The following is a 6,739-nucleotide window of genomic DNA, read 5'->3' as shown; positions in this document are numbered from 1 at the left end:
CGCGTGTTGGGGGGGAGAAAACGCGTGGGAGGGGAGGGGGGAAGAAAAGGGTATACGAAGGGGGAAGGGAGGGGAGGGGAAGGGAAGAGGGGGAGGGGAGGGGAGGGGAGGGGAAAGGAAGAGGGGGAGGGGGAGGGGGACGGCGCCGGTGCTGGTGCCGGCGAAGCTTGGAGCTGCCGTCGCCGTCACCGTCGCCGACAGAAAGGAGAGAAACGCGAGAGTTAGGGTCACCACCGAGAAGAAAAGGAGCTGTGCTCCACGCCGCCGTCGTTTGTGACCTTCGTCGCCATCGCCGTGAATGAAGTCCGCCGCTGGAACTGGTCGGAGGTTTCCGTTACTCATTCTAATTCTGTCTTGTTTCGAGAATGTTGCTGCCGCCACTGGAATCACAAACCGGAAAGGAGAGGAGGCCGTTTTCTGTTGTCACTGTTGCTGCCATGGAAACTGGTGCTGGAAATTGCTAACGGAGCTGCTGTGTTTGATGATTTCTGTTGTCACTGTTTCTGCTTCTTGGTTTGGTGTTGTTTGGTGTTGTTGCTGTTGCATGTTTGGTGTTCTTGTTCTTGTTCTTGGTCTTGGTGTTGGTGTTGGTATTGGTTGGTGTTGGTGTTGGTGTTGGTGGTGATGGTGGTGGTGGAGGTAATTGTGTTGGTAGTGGTGAGGGTATTTTTGTCCAAAAAAATTAAAAGGACGATTTTAATACGAAAAAAATGTTAAGGACGATTCTAAATTGAAAATTAGATGAGGGACGATTTCGATTTTCACGCTCAACTTTAGGGACCAAAACACTACTTACCCCTTTATTTTTTATTTTATTTATCTGCTTTGTTTATTTTAGCCTTGTTGTATAATGTTATTATTTCAGTGAGTTGTGGACTGCTTTTTATATTGGTTGGTTTCATCTGGGATAACAGAGGAATTTCATGCTTATTCCAACTATTTGACTTAGAGATAAGCATAAATTTTGCTCTTCTTCCTACATGCCTCAATTAATCAGGAGAAATATTTATTATTTTAAATATTTGATGGAATAGATAAATTTTTTTATTTGAATTAGTTTAATGATAATAAAATTTATCATTTTCTTCTTTGAACTACCCTGATCATTGCTTGCTAGTTGCTACTTGCTACCTATAAGTGCACTACCATGCAAGCCAGTTGCCACTCTTGTACGAAAAGTTACAAAACTCCTTTCTTTTTTATTTTGGTCATGGGTTCTGTTCTGCAACTTCATTAGAACTAAATTTTATATAAAAGACCTTAAATTGACAGACTTAAATATACTTTAACAGAGGAATTTCATGCGTATTCCAACTATTTGACTTAGAGATAAGCATAAATTCTACTATTCTTCCTACATGCCTCAATTAATCAGGATAAATATTTATTATTTAAAATATTTGATGGAATAGATTATTTTTTTTTCATTTGAATTAGTTTAATGATAATAAAATTTATCATTTTCTTCTTTGAACTACCCTGATAATTGCTTGCTAGTTGCTACTTGCTACCCATAAGTGCACTACCATGTATGCCAGTTGCCACTCTTATACAAAAAGTTACAACATTCCTATCTTTTTTATTTTGGTCATGGGTTCTGTTCTGAAACTTCATCAGAACTAAATTTTATATAAAAGACCTTCAATTGACAGACTTAAATATACTTTATTAAAAGTCCTTTAGTTTAAAAGTGGGCCAAATTATATTAACAAAATAATTTTTTGGACCTCAATTATAGAAGGCATTTGAGAAGAGTTTCAATTGAAATACTTTTTGGTACAGTGCTATTCTAATTTTGATTTAGTAATTTGTTATCTCAAAATGCTGTTCTCATTTTGTGTTCTTTTTAATATTGCTTTTGATTTTTGATAACAAGTATTTTAAGAATATTGACTAAAATTACTATTTTTATTCTTTGTTACGGTTGTAGTTTGTCTCTTTAAAATAAAAAAAAAGGGTTGTCATATGTGGGTTGTCTCTTTGCTGCTGCTGCTTCACTGCATCGGCCGTTTGTGGGTTATCATCTGTGGTAAGTGTTCTTCTCTGATTTTCTGTTGCTTAGTTAGGGCTTTGGCTGTTGGGTATTTTTGTTGGATTTAAGAAGAAGAAAGGAAAGTGGTGATGTTTGTGCATTGTTCAAAAACTATTTTGAGGTTTTATTTGGCTAATAAGATAGAAAGAGAAATTTGTATTTGGCTGTTTGTGCATTGTTCAAATTTGTATTGTTCAAAAACTGTTTGTGCATTGTTCATCAATTTGAGTTCTAGTTAGCAAAACTCATCATTGTACTAATTGTTTTAGATTTTTTCTTGGGGATAGAGTGTAGTAGAAGAAACATATGATGATGCTATCTATTTGAAGATGAACACATTTTGTTAGTGCATTGTGTTCTGGATATCTGTGTTGCTAAACTTGATAATTCTATTGTTTGATTTTTTAGTTACATATCACTTTTGAAAATAAGATTTCTAAAAACTGGTTTTAAAAGTGAATTTTTTGTTAAAAAAATCTAGTTATGAATTACTTATATTTTTATTCTTTGTTGCTGTTTTAGTTTGTCTCTTTAAAACCAGAAAAAGAGAATCAAATAGCAGGTCTCTCTGTAACTGCGACTACCTTAGACATTGAGCTACACTACAGGTAAATCATTTAATATATTATCTTTTTAAATTTGTTTGAACATTTAATTGTTAAGAATATATTAATTGATTGCTTAAGCTTCTTTGCATAGTTTGTTAGATACAAATTGTTAGTCTCATGATTGGTTGAGATGTTCTCTTTTGTAGTGGATTTAGGTTAAACTTTTTGGTTGTTATTGATGCCTGGTTTGAATGGTTTTTTTTAACTGTTTTAATTGACAAATGATGGTTATTGTAGTTTTGTTTCAAATTGTATAGTGCTGCTTTATCCTTGTTAATGGCTGATTTCATGCCTTCTTTTGATTGAGCAATGATGATGATGGCCTTATTATGCTAATTTTTATATTGCTGCTAATTGCCATTTTCGCGTGCTTCCATTTAATTCATATAAATTGATCCTAATTAGTGCTGATTTGATTCTAGTGAGTTCATATGGGTTGATTTTGCTGTTTGTTTAAATTCAGAAATGTCCTATTTACTGTCAGAATGCTGCCAAAATTTTTAAAAATTTGTGTTAATTGAATTCCAATTTGTGAATTGAATTTGGTAATTTGTTACTTTAGTTTTGTTTTGTGACCAAATTCAACTCAATAGGTTACTTTAATTTGTTTTTTTTTTCAATTAAATATCTTATAAATCAATAAGAGGGATAGTATATAATTAGTATCTTTGTATAGAGACAACAGTGAAAAAAATATGAGGACCTACACAATGCTTGAAGATTCATGCAAGACAGTTGAAAGATAGAGAAGAAATTACTCTAGATACTGAAGGAGAGGCAATTGGTCCTACTGATGAAGCTGTAAACAACTTGAGCAAATTTTTGGGCATAGTGGCAAGGAATTCAGATTTTTGTCCATTAATTTACACAAATTGAAAGGGGATTAAAGATAAAGAAGCCATTTGGGAATATGTTCAAGTGAGAACTTTACTCTTGTTTCTTTTAGAAAGTATCTGGAAATGTACACATGTATTTTATTCTTACTAGCAAATAATATTTGTGTTTTATAGGCTAAATTCATTATTCCAACTGAAGGAAAGAGGATGGTCCTTGCTCGTATCAATGACAACTGGAGAAGGTATAAGACCACAATAAAGCGAACTCATTTTCTACCATACAAATGTGTTAATGAGATGCTGAAAAATCGTCCTAAGAGCATACCTGAGAGTCATTTTCGCAATTTAGTTGCTTATTGGAGAACTGAGAAAGTTAAGGTAAGACATGTGAAACTTAGTGTAATTGTTTATGCAATTATATTATATACACATATGAGTGAAGTATGATTATTTTTTGATAATACTTGTCTCTTGTTATGTAGAAAATGTCTGCGAAGAATAAGAAAAATAGGGCACAACAGAAATTTAGGCATCGAAAGGGACCAATAAATTTTGTAAGAATACGTGCAAGATTGGTACAATTTTTAATTCTTTGTGAATTTGTATGTGTATGTATGATGTGCCTTTTAACTCTGTGTAAATGCTATTTGAATTGGACCTATAGGCTGCTTCTAAGGAAAATAATGAACCACCTACTCAAGCAGAAATGTTTGTTGAGACTCGCCAAAGCACAAAGGAAAAATCATTGGATGAAGACACTCTGGATGTTATTGTAAGTATTAGAAGTTAATTTGGTTAAAATAGGTTATGAATTTCTTGTGTCTTGGCAATTTTTCCATCACTTGTGGTTACTTTTATGCTTGCGTTGAGTTAAAGAATCTTGACATTATTCTTAATCTCTACTATTTGTTTCGATGTTGTCAAATGATATATGCTTTTAGTCCAATTGTGTATTACTCTTATTTTATTACTATTATTTTTCTTCACATTAATATAGGCACATTTGCAAGCTGAGAATAAAAAGTCTAAAGAATTAGCAATTAGAGCTTTCCGATCCATATTTGGGAAAGAGAAGGCAGGGAGAGTGCGATGTCACGGAAGAGTTACCACACCAACTTTGTTGAAGAAAAATGAAGAAATTGCCACCCTTAAGCAGCAACATGCAACTGAGAAAGCAACATTAGAGAACAAGGTTGATGTGATGTAAAAAGAATTAGATTAACTAAAATCACTTGTTAAGATGATGCTACAACAAAAAAGCTCAGGAGTGGACCTTGACATGTTAGCTGCTTGACGTGGCAGAAATTGGCGGATTGAGAAATTAATATAAGAGATACATCGCAAGTACAGTTCTTAACCAACAAAAATCCGCTTATCAATTTAGAAGGTTTGTCACAAAATTAGAATTAAAATACTGGGAGTATGAATCCCAGGTCGTCTCCCAACGAGTTGCAGAAAGATGTGCTATTTTATTAATCAGATGTTTTCCAAAATGGTTTTGAGTTTGATAAACAGGAAATTAAATCAGAGAATTTATGTAATTTAAATAAGAATCTTGACCAGGAGTAGATTAATCGGAAGTTCTATCCTTGTTGGAGTTCTCCCAAGATTAATTGATAATTGAAGGTTGTTCTGTTCAGTTATCCTTTACTAGGTAGAAGAAAGTCAAGCAAGTTGGAAGTCTACTTCTATTCACAAGTTCTAATTCTCTCCCTTGGGAAGGATTAGTGTTAGTGACTAGAGAGCCATCCAACAATAAACCCAATTACAATTTCACTCTTGAGCATTCCAACTCAAGGTTCTCCTTACAATCAACTCCCAATCAAGTTAGAAAACTACTCGCTCATTATGAATGTAAACTTCACAAAATAAAAAAGGGAAATAAAGGAAGACATGATAAATAATAATCAAAAAGACCAATTAAAAATAAAAATAGTTCTTGTATTATTAAATTCAAAGAAATAATCCAATAGTAATTCTGAACAAATTAAGGATATGAAAGAGTAAGTGACAAGTAAGGAAAACAAACTGGAATGATGAAGTCTTGGCGGAGGTAATAACTCTTCTCAATATCCCAATCCAAAAAGCAATAAAAACAAAATCCTAAGGACTATGAATGTGTAGAGAGAAAACCTAGAGGAGGAATAAAGTCAGATCTAAAACTAAAAATTATGCGGAGTGAATCTCTCTCCTGGTCTCTGCATGTTCCCCAGCTATAATCTGTTTTTTTGGGCTGAAAACTGGGTCAAAACATGACCCAAAATCGTCCCTAGCGAATTCTGTAAATTCTGCAGATCGCACACGTCACGCGATCGCGTCATCCACGCGTTTGCGTCATCCAACGTTTTGCCTTGCCACGCGTGCGCGTCGTCCACGCATTCGCGTCACTCGTGCAGTTTCCAATCCATGTGTTCGCGTCAGGCATGTGATAAACCATTATTTTATGGTTTATATTGTGTTTAATTGTGTGGTTTTATCAAATCTTTACCCATTTATTCATTAAATTAGCATGTATTTACATTTCCTTCCCAAAATTACCCTGCTAAACCACTATTTTATGGTTTATAATGTGTTTAATTGTGTGGTTTTATCATGATCTTTACCCACTTATTCATATGATTAGCATGCATCTATATTTCCTTCCTAAAATTATTACATGATTGAAAACTTGCTTCCTAGAGACTTTTAATTACGTATTTTAATTCTCCTTTATTCCATTTGATGCCGTGATCTGTGTGTTAAGTGTTTCAGGCTTTATAGGGCATTAATGAATTGGAGATTGGAAAGGAAGCTTGCAAAAATGGAAGGAACACAAGAAATTGAGGAGATGACCAGTGAGAAGTGACACGGCCGCATGGCTCGCGCGACCGTGCGAAAGAGAGGAAATCGCAGTGACGCGGCCGCATGGCTCACGCAACCGCGCGGATTGAAATAGCACAAGTGACGCGAAGGCGTGGACGACGCGCTCGCGTGGCAGGGCAAAACGCCGAATGACGCAGCCGCATGAATGACGCGATCGCGTGATGTGCGCGACCTGCATAATCTGCATAATTCGCTGGGGGCGATTTTGGGCCCTGTTTTGACCCAGTTTTCGGCCCAGAAAAGCAGACTAGAGCCAGAGAACATGCGGAAACCAACAACAACATTCATTCTACACAATTTTTAGTTTTTAGATCTAGTTTTACTCCTCCTCTAGGTTTTCTCTTTACACATTCATAGTTCTTAGGATTTTTATTTCTATTGCTTTTTGCATTGGGATATTG

At 35.2% G+C, this 6,739-nt stretch overlaps 1 pseudogene; it reads left to right on the top strand.

Moving 5' to 3' along the window:
• The first annotated feature begins 365 nt into the window (after positions 1-365).
• LOC140180163 (uncharacterized) lies at positions 366-4,683 on the top strand (annotated as a pseudogene).
• Positions 4,684-6,739: the final 2,056 nt, after the last annotated feature.

The sequence above is a fragment of the Arachis hypogaea genome, chromosome 16, assembly GCF_003086295.3.
Source record: "Arachis hypogaea cultivar Tifrunner chromosome 16, arahy.Tifrunner.gnm2.J5K5, whole genome shotgun sequence".
Taxonomy (NCBI): Eukaryota; Viridiplantae; Streptophyta; class Magnoliopsida; order Fabales; family Fabaceae; genus Arachis; species Arachis hypogaea.
The sequence above is the reverse complement of the archived record's forward strand: the minus strand, read 5'-3'. Positions and strand labels throughout refer to the sequence as shown.